The sequence below is a fragment of the Telopea speciosissima genome, chromosome 5 (genome assembly GCF_018873765.1).
Source record: "Telopea speciosissima isolate NSW1024214 ecotype Mountain lineage chromosome 5, Tspe_v1, whole genome shotgun sequence".
Classification (NCBI taxonomy): domain Eukaryota; kingdom Viridiplantae; phylum Streptophyta; class Magnoliopsida; order Proteales; family Proteaceae; genus Telopea; species Telopea speciosissima.
In genome coordinates this window covers 59683494-59697842 of record NC_057920.1, presented here as the reverse complement: position 1 = coordinate 59697842, position 14349 = coordinate 59683494, and the positions used below count along the sequence as shown (strand labels likewise).

The 14349-nt window shown below is 38.1% G+C and overlaps 2 protein-coding genes and 1 long non-coding RNA gene across 4 annotated transcripts in view; 1 reads left to right on the top strand and 2 right to left on the bottom strand.

Annotated features, from left to right (window-relative positions):
- LOC122662530 (MADS-box protein JOINTLESS-like) overlaps nucleotides 1–14349 on the bottom strand; it is a 79906-nt gene that overhangs the window by 18841 nt on the left and 46716 nt on the right. The window lies entirely within an intron of this gene.
- Nucleotides 1–14349, top strand: part of LOC122662533 — a 51022-nt gene that overhangs the window by 18891 nt on the left and 17782 nt on the right. The window lies entirely within an intron of this gene.
- Nucleotides 1–14349, bottom strand: part of LOC122662531 (MADS-box protein JOINTLESS-like) — a 33693-nt gene that overhangs the window by 18871 nt on the left and 473 nt on the right. The window lies entirely within an intron of this gene.

Below are 14349 nucleotides of genomic sequence, written 5' to 3'. Positions count from 1 at the left end.
TTCCAAGAATGCATACCAAACACAACCTTAGACTTTCAATCTAATTATATCATTATGAGTATAGTTAGACTCCCAATCTAATTATATAATTCAAATTACAAGCCGACTTACTTACCTAATTATATAATTTAAATTACAAGCCCATGATATAGTTACCTATACTCATTATGCGTTATAATTTTTCCCCCTTTGTCTTATCTTTTATCCTGTCTTAGGATCTTAATCAAATATACTTTAGGCAGAATTTATTCTATTTTGAAATTGGAAAAAAACAAAAAATCTACAACCACGTTATAAATCTTTTTATTATAATGTTTTATGGATTTGTATAAAAGTTAATCCTTAATAAATAAAGACAAGATTTCCGCCCACCATTTTACAGATTTTGCACAGAGTTCTACCAGTATTAATTATAGCCTTAGGTTTGAGTCCCCTAGCCCCCATAGTCCAGATCAGGAATCACCATTGTGTGACCAAACAAATTAGTTGTCAATTCCAAGAATAAGAATGATCATATATTTCTTTTATGGGTAAACAAAAAATTGAGAAAAAGATCTCTACTTGGTGGTGTTTCCTACGCCCTCTCACAGGGCACTGTGAGATGATGCCTCTGCTCCCAAGGTAGATATCCAGATGTGCTCACCCATTGGTCCAGATGCTTGTATAGAAACTATGGGACGAAGTAGAGATCTCTTGCCCCAAAAAATTATATTATAAAGGAAAACGAGAAACAAACTAGTCTCAAGAATAAAACTCAGTTCAACTCTGCCTTATCTCAACTAAACGGGATTGGCTACATCAATCTTTACCTCCAATCAGCTCTATTCACAGCCATCCTTGATACACGACCTAAGCTATGCATATCTATTTTCACCACTTCTCCTATAGTCATTTTAGATTTGCCCCTGGATCTTTTAACTCCTTTAATTTGCACCAATCACTCCGTACTAGAGCATCTAAAGGGCTACGTAGTACATAGTCATGCCACCTCAAAAGAAATTTTCGTAGCTTATCATGTATCAGAGCTACTCCCAAATCAACTCTAATTTATGAATTCCTTATTTTATCCTTCCTAATTTACCACACATCCATCTCAACATCCTCATCTACACTGAGTTTATCTATATGATATTTCTTAACTACCTAGCATTCCGCACCATACATCATAATCGGTTGTATAACAATCCTACAAAAATTTCCTTTAAATTTTAAAGGAATACGTCAATCACATAACACTCTGGACGCACATCTCCACTTCATCCATCATATTTTAACTCTTTGCATAACATCATCATCTATTTCTCTTTATTTATTTATAATTGAGCCCAGATACCTAAAATAATCACTTGGCGGAATCTCCTTCCCATAACCTCATTATCCGTCCTAAAGTAACTAAAGTTATGCATGATATACTCCATTTTTGTTCTACTTATCTTAGAAACTTTTTATTCCAAGGTTGATCCCCATAATTCCAATTGGTGTTAATACCTGCTTTTGTTTCATCCACCAAAACAATATCATCTGATATTCCCATGTTGAGAAAGACTATTGCTTCTTTCCAAACAACCTTGTTGATCACCACATTGGCAACACTGTCTTCTAGCGTAAGCATTGATTAGTTGGGGGAAATCCCAATTGTACCAATCTCACACACTTTGCATGCACATCCACCTCACAACAACAGAGTGGTCATGTATACCAGATGGTGCACACCCACTTTGCAAGTCACACACACTCCAATATGCAATAATAAAGTAAAGTAGACACAACACCAGATATATGTGGTTCAGCCAAACTGCCTACATCCACAAAGCAATGCCATAGAAGAAGCTTAGTCTAGGCCAAAAATTTCTTGCATGACTTTTGAAAATCTGATTATTCATTGTGGTGTGCCTATCTCTGTCAACTTTCTTTATAGTAGATTTGTAAAGCTCTTCTGATTCTCACTGACAAGTCTCACTGGATTTTCTATAGTGCTCTTTCCTTTTGTTTTTACAATTCCTGATGATCCTCTTTTCTCATAACCGAGACCAAATTTAATTTGAGATCTCTGAAAGCTGAAAATTCCATCCAATATAATGCCTTCTTTGTTAGATGAAGGGTGATCTTCCTCAGTCATTTGAGTACTCATTGCATTGCCACTTGGTTTAAATATAGTAACTGATGGAGATGAAGTTGCAACTGCTCGATGATCATTTAGCTTCTCAAGCTCTACCTTTAACATCACAATCTCCTCTTCCACTTTGGTATACTCATCTGCCTTTGACGATAGACTGTTGCTACTGTCTTCAATTATTTTCTCCTTTTCTTTAATGGTGATCTTCAAAATCAACTCTTATCCCTCTTCTAGTTGATTTTCAATTCTTTTATCATTCTTTCTCTCCCCCTTGAGTTCTTTTAAAACTAATAGTAATTATGCCTCAAGATCATACTTTGCCTAAGATTTCTCCTCTTCATCAAATATTTCATCATTCTTGTGTTGACTATTAATTGAAAAAGCCAAGAAAAGTGTCTCAAATGCTTCATCATCTGATGTTTTTTTTAAGAAGTGTTGCTCTTCTTTGAAATCAAGCTCTTTTTTCCTGAAGTAGCTTCTTATATGGACAAATTTATTTTTCCCTTTCTTGCCTTTGTTCTCTTGAGTGTCTTCATGTGAGTCATCCAACTTGCCTTTATCTGGACACTTCAATGCAAAATGTCCAAAGCCTCCACAGTTGAAGCATTTTAAGGGAAATTTTCCTTGTACTACCTCTTATTTTCTTGAATTTTTCTAGCCAAGTATGCTATCAATTCATCATCAGAATCTTCAGATTCACTCTATTGCTTGATCTTCAATTTCTTTATAGTCTTGAATGCAACTTCCATCTCTATTGATTTTACCTTCACCATTCTCATCTCATAAGCTGTCAATGTATCATTCAACTTATCTAAACTCATAGCATTCAAATCTTTAGACTCTTCTATTGCAGACACTTTGGGGTTGCAGAGATCTGGAAAAGACTTAGGAATTTTCTTCACAAAAATTGCATAATTGACTTCTTCACCTAGCCTTTAGATAGCATTTATGATTTCATTGACTCTGCTCATATAGTTCTCAACTATCTCTTCCTCTGGCATCTTAAAACTTTCAAATTGTACTTTGTTATGCTTTAGCTTGGCTTTTCTAATTCTGTCGTCACCTTTAAGAACACTTTTCATCTTGTCCTAAATCTCTTTTAAGGTAGAGTGACTGATGGCTCTTGCAATTTCATTGTCCTCCAAAGAGCTTAGTAGAGCATTCATTGCCCTTGAATCATTCTCACACTTTTTCTTTTTTGTTGCATTTGTAATATCTTCAGTAAAATTTGTGCATCCGTTCTTGACTGCCAACCAGACGTCATAACCCAAATCCTTTAGATAGACTTCCATCTTGATCCTCCAAAAATTGTAGTCGGACCTGTCAGATAGTTGAACCTTACTATGCATGTGATGACTATCACTCGATGCCTTCTGTCAATCTCTCAGTTCAAATACCCAAAGCTTTCAGACTTTTCTTCCTAGGGAACTTGGTGCTCTGATACCAGCTGATATTCACAAGTTACAGTTGGGGGCGGTGGATGAAGCAGTGTCTTCAACAAGGTTGTTTAAAGAACTTCATAAACCTGCAAGTTGATTTTCTATGCATCAAGAAAGCAGTCGATTATTAGATTACATAGGTCGAGGTAATCCGATTTGTCAAATCCCTAATTTGATTTTATTGGTTGATTTACAATTGATTGCTTTCTTGCTGCATAGAAAATCAACTTGCAGGGTTATGGTGTGCTACGACGAATTCCTAGGCTGATTAATAAAAGTAGAGCTTAAAAGCCCTAAAATTGAGCTAAAAAACTCATATTGAAGCTCAACTGTCATATTTATGCAGAGGAAGGGCTCGGATGAGGCCCAAAGGGCATCATCGTGACATGCGACATATCATGGTCGGTGGCTCGAACCAGAACTGTCGGATTGGCTAAAAAAAATATGAGTGAGTTTTGGTTCCTCAATTTGGAATCTTCAGCGTCGCGTGCACACTTACGAGCACTGGTTGATCTTGGTTTGTAAGATTGGGATGCTAAAATGTGGGGCTTACAGATTTTACTCAAAATGGAATCTACCCAAGTCAAGCACCTATGCGTGTGTCACACCATATCGACGAGTTGATCAGAAGTTACGTGTTGTACTGAAACTTTGATACAATGAATGAAAGCACTAGTGAAGGCATCTTTTCCATCGATGACCGCGCCTTCGAGCGTATGTTGTCCTCAACTTTCCCACAGGATCTGACGATGTGGCATCTTAGTGGTTGTTAGAGCTACGTTGACTTTGTCAAAACCCAATTGTTTTTGAAACTTTATACTGAAACTTTGATACAATGAAAGAAAGCACTCGTGAAGGCATCTTTTATGTCGATGACCGCGCCTTCAAGCGCATGTTGTCCTTAACTTTCCAGTTAGGATCTAACGATATGGCATCTTAGTCGTCGTTAGAACTGCGTTGACTTTTTCAAAACTTTATTGTGTCTGCACACTTGTAGAGTTATAGTAGTTCTGTACTCCCAACTACTCATGGTTAGTATTAAGAATGAATTTTTTTAATAAACTCAATTGATGAGAGAGAAGCCACTATTAGTTTTTCCTAACAATACAAATCAATGTCCGAGAGCATGTTGAAATTAAATAAACCCCCTCATTTTGTATCTTTTCTATACGACGATACAGAGTCATAACTCCATACAGAATTGGATCAACGCAATACCAATTGCGTTGGAAAGAAGACTCGACACACTACAACTTCAATGCACATTACTCCTTCCAAATATACCACCAGCCCACTCAACTTGCCTGTAAAGTTGACACATCAGTGTGAACCTATGAAATTGCCACCTAATGTATTTGTACATTGCGAAACACTGTAATACACTATCAAATAAGCCCAGATTCATTATTGTTGAGGTAAAGTCCTCACACATCATCCATTGTGGTTTTGATGATAACAAATAAACTCTGTGTACTAACTTGTGTTAAGTTGTACAGAGATACTTCACAAGAGTAGAGCATCAAGTGAGGGGGAGCATTTAAAAGATTGATGCGCCAAGTCAAAGCTTTCAAGACAATTGAAGTGAAGAACACAACTCAAGACATTTCTTCAAACAATTCATGGGATACAAGACCTTAAAGAACTTGTTTTAATATTGTATTGAGTTGTATTTAAGTTAAAGTCCATATTCAAATGTAATGCACACACTCACGCATACATACATGTAGTATGACCTTAGAAGGTTATTTTAGACATATCCTACATGGACTAAACCAAAGAAAATGACCCAGACTTGTCCAACTAAGGACTTAACCATTTTCAACAAAAATAGCTGATCCGGCACACCGAATCAAGAACCGGCATGCTGAATCCCATTTGGCCTGCAAAATGCAATCTCAGGGTTTTGCTCATAGAGAGCAAACGGAATGTACCAAATCATGATCCAGCGTACCGAATCATGTTATGTCTGCTAAAATTTAGCCGTTGGTCAACGGATATATTCTATGTTCCAGCATACCGAATTGAAAAATGACATACCGGATCAGGACTGACTTGTATCCGAAATTAGCAATGATTCATGGATGCTTTGAGCACCCTTGCCTACAAATAGGTAAGCTTAATTAAGCTAAACACAATTAATTAGAGCTAATCAAAGGCACTAAAAGACATTGCTACTTGATCATTCAAAGCATTAAAGTGTGTTTTCTTCATCAAGCATTCATTCAAACACATTCCCTCACAAGCTCTTTCAATTCACTTAGCATTAAGCATCAAGTTGAAAGGTAGCACACACACTGCTAAGGTTGAGGTAACTCCTTTAGTACCTTTTATTTTAATGGTAGTTTGAGTCCTCTTGCTCGAAATCAAGATTAGTTGTTTGTGTGAGTTCTTTTGCTTTTAATCTAGATTTGTACGAGTTCTCTTGCTCATTCTCAAGATTGTTTTTAGTTGAATTCTCTCTAAGGCGAGAGGAGTGGACGTAGGCAAGCTTTGGCTGAACCACTATAAATGTCGGTGTTATCTTTGCAATTTATTTGTTTTATATTAATAATATTTTTTTTCCGCAAAAGTTTTTATTTTCCACTACGTTCACCTATTCACCCCCCTCTAGGTGAATTCACAATTATTAAACTGACATATGTCCAGATCTCACTGCCACTGTACTGCCTGTACTGCCACATCACTATTTGACACTTTCAACTCTACCACAACAATTGTGCATTCCTACTGTAAGTACCGTGGTCCTCGGGATGAGGGTTCCTCAGCCTTATGGTGACAAGGATTGGCTTCAATGAATAACAGCATATCGTTCCGACATATCATCATGGGGATTGGGATCATACTTCATAAAGAAATGGAGTCCCCACCTAAGATTAGGGCCTAAGACCTAAGGGGTGTAGCCCCATCCGGGATTAGCGAAAAGGGCTACTTGATTCCATATGGTTTGGTCAGAGATTCAGGGTAAGTAGTCAGGTTACGTGAGTAGGAAGGTGTTAGGCACCCACCTAGCCCGGACAAACCATGGCAAGTGGTTCGTTCTTATAGCAGGTTTTTGGGGGTGTCGAACAGCTTTGTGGCTGAATTTGAGGCCCTTGTGGATGGCATCTCTATTGCGAGGGATCGTTGCTACAGTAACCTTTGGATCGAATCTGATTTACCGTCGGTCGTGACGGCCATTCATACCTCGAACATTCCTTGGTTTGTGCTCCAAAGGTGGCAGGTGATTAAGCCTTTCCTTGAGACTTGCAATTGGAAAATTTCCCAGTGCTTCAAAGAAGCGAATCCTATTGCGGATTACATTGCAAAGCTTGCGGTCAAATCTGGAGTTTCCTCGTCGAATCTAGTTTTCCCTAGATCCATTGAGGAGCAGCTAGCTCATGATGCTTTGGGGTTGCCGAGATATAGATTCTGATTGTAGTTGTGCCTCTACCATGTTTGGAGGCTAGTCTGTGCTGTTTTGGTTGTTTTTTGTTCATTTTGTTTTTGTTCTTCCCTTCTTAATACAAGGATCTTTTAGCAAATTTTTTTTTCCCCCTATACTAACATGCAAGGCTAAGTTATGATACACTAATCATGACAAAGAAAGAAAAATCATTTACTATATACACTAAAGCGAGTTACTTTAATTGTCTACATTATGCCAAAAATAATAAGAAGGAAAGAGACAGATACCTGTCAAGAAATACAAGAAAATAATGAAAATGCACCAAGTACGAAATATGTGATGTCCTATGGCTCAGGTGGAGATGGACAATCGACTTGCCTCTCTCTTGTTGGACAGAGTATGGACTATATGAGATGGGTTTCGTTACTCAAACTTCGGGCAGAATAACGGTTGTATAAGGGATTCTCGTTATCTGAACACACACAGAATAATAGCTATAAAAGGAGGCTTTTGTTATCCGTATGCGAACGGAATAACATCTTGACTAGGAGGTGAGCGCTATTCACTCAAGTGGGTAATCGATGGATCTACCCATACTTTAACGGACACTCTCAAGAGAGCAAATAGGGCAAAAGAGGGGTGTTTCTCACTTTTGAAGGATCTCCTTACCCTAAAAATCCGTAAAATGAGGGGAGGGGGACCCTCCTATTTATAGGGAGGGGATCCCACAACCTGGCCCTGGATAGGTCTTCCACGGCGCCATGGAGGACACCACGGCCCCGTGGATGACGTCATTCTGCTGACCTCCTTCAACATTTGGTAAAAAGGTGAGCAGTACCTCCTTCAGCATTTGGTGAAACGGTCTTATCAGTCATTTTAGGGATGTTAGGGTAATCTGGTTTAGATGTAGGGACAAGAGTCCTTCTTGAGAGAGATACCGATGTCTGTCCGTGTCCTGTTGTCATCATCGCCTGGGGGTGACAAAATTCAGTGTCTACACCTACACATCAATAGAACATATTGTATAGTTGCAAACAATGACAACATATTCTCCTATTACCCAACATCATAAAAAAAAAGCATAAATTTAAGTGACCTGATCTTGAGTCTCTTTTGTTAATTCATCTATGCTAATCACAAACAAATAAGGGCTTAAAGTTGATTCTTGATGTAACCCAATTGTAATTGAGGATTTACTACCCTGACCCCAACAATTCTTGCACTAGTCACCACACCATTAGAAATATCTTTCATTATGTCTACATATTTACTTGAAATGCTTCTCTTCTCCAGTACTTACCGATTAACTCTCTAGGGGCGTTGTCATAACCTTTTTTCTAGATCAATAGATACATTTGGAGATCCTTCTTGCAATCTCTAAATCTTTCCATGAGTCTCCTAAGTAAATAGCTTTTGTCGTGGATCTTCCTGGCATAAAACCAAATTGTTTCTCAGTAATAGTAGTTTTTGTCATAGACACGTTTCAATAACTTGCTCCCATAATTTCATAGTATGATTCATTAGTTATACCCCTATGGTTATTACAGCTATGAATATCACATTTAATTTTACAAATTAGAACCACAATGCTTCTCTTTCATGCATCTGGATTTCCCTTGTGCTCATAATCTTATTAAATAGTTTGGCTGGTCAAGATAAACCACAGATTCCTAAGCCCTTCCACACTTCTATTGGGACCCTATCTGAACCTAATGCCTTTCCTACTTTCATCCTCCTTCAAACTTCTTTTACTTCAGGCAAGCTACCCTAATTTTTCTTACGTATCTACAACATATGGTGTCTTGATTGGCAGCAGCCTTCTGAGACACTATTACTCAAAATTTCTCCAATAAGATATTTAAGTAAATTTTCCATCTCTCCTTAATGTCCTCATCCCTTACAAGTGTCTCAGGAATATATCAGATAAAAGGAAACATCAAGGACCAAACTTTACTAATCTTCTATTATTCTTTCCAACTCAGATGTGATATATAGTTACAAGAAGGCCTTCCTTTTTTTTAGTTAAACCATAAATACTTATTCAATGCTCTATTTCAATCCTCATGTTCGCTAAGCTCATTAGGTACATGTTATTTATTCATTACCTGACAATCTGCTCCAAGTATTTCAACACCACTAGGTGGGATTCTATTAAAGGTATCTTTTTGAAAATGGATTTTCCTCCATATTTCACATATTGGGTCCTCCAATGGATCTCATCTGTGCACCTCCCCATACTCGTTAATGGGAGCCCTGTGGGCTACTACCAGCCCAAGCTTGGGCTCAGGAAAGGATGTCCCCTCTCCCTTCTCATTTTCTCTAGTGCCATGGAGGGGCTCTCTAAATCCTTGCAATGTATGGTTGATCTTAACCACCTGACTCCGATGTTAAAGTGTATGCCCGTCAAACTTACCCATCTTATCTTCGTTAATGATTTCATTATTTTCTCTAAAGCCTCAATGCTCTCAATCTCTACCATCATGGATTCCCTGAATACCTTTTCTGGTATGTTTGGGCTTGTCATCAACCCCCTTAAATCTTCTATCTTTATCATTGGTGTGGTTGAGGACGGGAAAACAAGGATTAGAGCTATCAAGGGCTTCCCCTTGAGGTCCCTCCCTCTTTCTTATCTAGGCCTGCCTTTTATCTCTTCAAAGCTTTCTACCAACCATTGCACGCCCATCATTGATAACTCTGCAAGAGACTTCAGCTTTGGAAAAGTAGATTACCATCTTACGCTAGTAGGTTGGAGGTCATCAAATCTATTATGCAGCCCTCTAACCTCTATTGGGCGGGTGTCTTTAAGCTTCCTAGTAGTATCATTAAAAAGATTGAAGTCCTTATGTGCTCCTTTCTTTGGAAGGGTTGTAACAGCTCCAGAATCCTTCGTACCTGCAATTGTAAATCTATTTGCCTCCCCAAGGCTGAAGGAGGACTGGGTCAGAGAAAAGTTTAAGATGTCAACTCTGCTTCCCTTATTAAATTTATATGGAAAATTACAACTAAAGCTGATTTTATGTGGATTTCATGGGTGCACTCCTTCCTCCTCAGTAGGGACTCAATTTGGTCCATGCCTTGCCCCTTAGACTCCTTCTGGTCCTAGAGAAAGATCATCTAGATTAGGCACTTAATGAGTGATGTCATCACCTCGTCTATCAATGATGGGAAAATACCCTGCTTTGGCTTGACCCTTGATACCCTAGAGGAATTCTCGTCAACCGTTATGGTAATATAGGATAAAAAATGATGCGGGCTCAGACAGACTAGCTAAAGGCTCTAGCTTCCATCTTGACAAATGGCTTGTGGGATCTCAACCCTCCCACCTCTCCTGCCTCATCCAAGTTTGGGATGAGCTACAAAGCATCCCGAGGAGGCCCATTGATAGTGGTGATCTGTCAAGTTGTTAGGATGTCCCTCTGGTAGGTTCTCTTCTTCCTCTACTTGAAATCTGGTTAGATATAAGATACCTTCGGTCCCCTAGGCCACCGTGATTTGGTCCAAAGACTTTATCCCTAGAGATAGCTTAACCTCCTGGCATGCCCTGACCCACATTCTTCCCACTCAATCGTTCCTTTTGCATAGATCTATTTCCATCCCAAATAACTGTCAAAAGTGAATGAGTGTTCATCAAAACTTTTATAGTCCGAATACTCATAAGGTTGGGTTGATGCCCACCTCCCCCTAAAACTGTACTTGCAAGTTTTCCCACAAAAAGCTTTCCATGCCTACTCTTAGAAAGAGCACTATTCTTCTTTAGTTAGGTAGTTCTCCCCTTTCTCAGAGACCGGAAGACCCCGGTAGAATCGAAGGCCTATAGACAACAACAACTCTTGCTTCTGTTGGAATGCCCTCAAAGATGTAAATCATCTTTTCTTCTCCTACCACTTCTCTAAAGTGACTTGGGAAGGTATCCTTGCCAAATGCTGGACGTCCCCTAGACCTATCAGTTCCCTTGATAACAAGTGAGCATGGATCCTCTCTCAGTTCGAGGGGTCCTTTGTATGCGATGCCATTGGGAGACTTGCCTTTAATGTTGTGATCCATCATATCTGGTGGGAACGCAATAATAGATGTTGGTCTCTCTTCTTGCACTCACCTTCAGATTTAGGCCTTTATCATCTTCGACATTGGTCAAAAGGCGATCACTCTCCACTCTCCTTGTTTTTTTGCTAGAAGATCATAATGAATAAATTATAGGGAAAAAAGAAAAACAGGATTAACGTCTAGGCATACCCAGACGAATACAATGAAACACCGAGCAAGGACCTACCCCTCCTTCGACAAGGCCAAGCAGGGAAGATCCAGCTCCAAATGAAAAAAAGCTATCTAAAGAAACAATATCTAGGACGACATAGGCATACCCTCCGCTCTCCTTGTAGGGACTTTGTGAAGAACATATTCTTCCCCCTTCTCTTTTCTTCTCTTTCTAATAAAGGTGCATATTACCTATAAAAAGAAAGCACATTTAGTGAAGCTACATACATGGGTAACAGCTAGTACTGCCACATATCAATAGCTGCGTCACATTTAGCGATGGATTTTCAACGATATAAGAAAAAATCACTGGTAAAGGCTATATATGCAAGTTTTGGACATTACCGGGGGAGCCCATATCGTCCAAGCTAGAGAGGCCGTTGGAAGGTAGGATGTGGAAAAGATAGAAAAAAAGAAAAGGGAATGGATTCTCTTGCTCGGTGGAGCTAGAGGCGCATGATACCATAATGGGATTGATATTTTATGTGATAATGCATACATTTAGATGGCAATAATGAGTGTATATTTAGATGAAGGAATCCACATGATCCACATGTTGGAAGCTCAACCACCTATAATACACATACTATAAATAGAAGATTACAATATTGTGTCATACTATGTATGAAAGATTGAGAGAGATAATATAGAGGATTGCATGGGATTGTATGCTTAATACTCAAGCAATGGTAGATATGGAAAATCGGGTACGGTTGATATGGTCTGATAACCGTCGCTAAATGTAACATCTTGTGCTTAGGAAGGTTTATTAACATATATGCAATTCGATGTGGGAGAAGAAGATATGTGCCAAACAATAACTTGATATTTACATTTTGTGCTTTCATTATGTTCTATAAGCTGCTTACAAACTCTTGATTTGCCTTTTTTTTAATAGATATTTCATGTTCTTTATTGAAAATTTCCCATATCTCATGCACGGGCTCACCCAAGGACTCATTTGTAGTGGCTTAATTGCCAACAAAAAAGCTGGTTTTGGTAAACAAAGCATGCCCTGGAATGAAGATGGAATGCATAAACAGCTGAGTTACTTAGCTGCCCAACATTTCTAAAAATGGGTAAAATTATTCTCATTTCAATGATCATATATGATTCATTATGCACCATGTAATAACATTTATTTTATCAAAACAATAAAATTTTGTCGAGATTGGAGAAAAATGTAGAAACCAACATAGAAGAAAAAAACTAGGATTGTATGTTCTGTAGGCCACAAGCTTCCGCAACTCTTTTTTTTTTTTTGTTTTGTTTGTATGTAGTAATTTTTGAAAAATAATGTTAAAAATCAATACATTAGTGGTTAAATCTTGTTACTTGTTTGACATTGTCTGGTTAAATTTTTTTTTTCCTGAGAAAACCTTTAGAACAAAGTCAGCAAAAATGGAAAAAGCCTAGGATTAGAAAAAGCAATGACATGAAATCAATTTATGAGACTAAAAAGATAGGAGGCCCTATCTTCTCACTTCACCACTTTGGTGACAACAAAAAGCACCCTCAAATAAAAGCCTTCCCTTATGTACGGAACATTTAGGAGGCCCTATCAATCTAATAATTGGAACAACTAGTCACATAGGGTGAGAAGGGGTATTGCTGCTATGAAATGAAACTTTTTATAAAAGTGTAGTAAGAGCTAGGTAGAATGGTGTTCATCAAAATAACAGTTATCAACATAAAACCCTAATTGCTTGTTGAGCTTCCTACTATATGCTAAGAACACCACCATCTTTTCCCCTCTCCATGAAGAAGTATGTTACGTGCACGATAATCTGAAGATAAAATAAATAAAAAAAGAGATAATAGGGAGAGAAAGAGATGAAGAGAGAGATAAATTTGGGGCTTTACGGACGAAGCCGCCGGATGTCCTAGCACAATTGGGAGGCTGCCAATCCTCTTCTCAAGATAACTCTTAAGAGATAATTTAGAGGATAATAATCTACTTATATTTTCATTCACAGTCACTATTAAATAGGGCTGTTTAGCTGTTACATAACTTCTCACTCATGATTCCTTCCACATCTAAATAACTAACCCACTAACATTGATGGTTATTCTAACTTACTTACACTCAATACTTAACTCACGCACCACACTACATAAAAATTAATAATATAAAATAATAGTTAATATACATAAATAACCGTATAATTAGGTACGTAACAGAGTAAGACTTAATTTCCAATATTCAGACATGTATGAAGTCCAAGAATAGTGGGCGAGCCATGGTTTAACGGTTAAGTTGCGTTATTACAACTACCAGGTTGCTGTTCAAAACTTGGCAACAGCGCAGGGGTAAGGCTGTATTCATTTGTCTCTCCCAGACCCTGCAGTAGCAGAAGCCTCGTGAACCGGATCACTTATTAGGAAGTACATAAATAAAAAGAAAACCACACATACAAGTTACCCAAAGCAACCCATCCATTAATGGGTTCCTTATTATTAGTCTTTGGCATTGTCCTCCACATATTTCAGACACTTCATCCTAAAATTTCTTATAGCTTTACCATCTCCACCTCAAAAGCTCAACATCCTAGGCAAATATATATAGAGTTTGGTAATAACTCACATAGCACAAACTGAAACCTAGAAATCTTACAGATTTGCTCAGAGAACAGAAAAATGTTACTTTAGCAGTGACTCCACCAACTTTGATTTCATTTTGTACGTAAAGTTGCAGGTGAAGAAATTTCCTTCATAACTAATGTAAGGCGCAGCAAACCTACTTGCTATGATCCCACAGCAACTAATCTTGGGCAAACCCTACTGCACCTTTCCATGACTTCTCTGTCCTTTGATTAAGTTGGCACATCCAAGGTCATTTCAAGTACACTTGAAAGGATTAAAGAGTGGAAACTAAAGTAGCCCTAGAAATATTACATATCTAATTACCATGAAATCACTTATTTGATGTAAAATAACACAAAATATTTTCCTGCACTTGAACAAGTAAATTACTTCATAAACTCTGTACGGTCTAGCTAGAAATTTTCTGACTCACTATATCACTCAAAACAGCAATCTAGAGAAGGAAACTGTGATCTTTGGGTTTTTTAAGTGGTACCACCTATGAGTATGAGCTTAAAACCCTATTTGCAAGAGCTCTCACTTCGATTTCAGGAAACTAAAGTGGGTTGTGA